Genomic DNA, 416 nt, shown 5'->3' on the forward strand with positions numbered 1-416 from the left:
GCGTCTGCCTCGCAAGAATTTCTCAGACAAACATCATGCCCGTCGCGTATCCACATTCCTGACAAAGCTGACATATGCTGACAAATCGCACGGCGCTCTGACATTCACGTGATAAGCGTTTTATTGAGAGAGTTCCCCGAATAACGTGGATTTTTCTCGCCAAAGTTTGTGGTTTCTTGACGTATCGGGCAACCTCGCCATTCCCTCGAGTCATTTCATTTAATGATCGGGGAAGACGAGAATTATCTACCTATCTTTTATAAAGATAATAAAAGAAAGGAAAAATACAAATGGGAAAATTATTCATATGAATCAGATAATAAATTCTTACAACCAGCTGCGGCCCTAAACACCTCTTACAGCACCATCTGCGACCACATCTACCCCGGACTAACGTATCTATAGATCCTACAACG

Source organism: Penaeus monodon, chromosome 30 (assembly GCF_015228065.2).
Source record: "Penaeus monodon isolate SGIC_2016 chromosome 30, NSTDA_Pmon_1, whole genome shotgun sequence".
Taxonomy (NCBI): Eukaryota; Metazoa; Arthropoda; class Malacostraca; order Decapoda; family Penaeidae; genus Penaeus; species Penaeus monodon.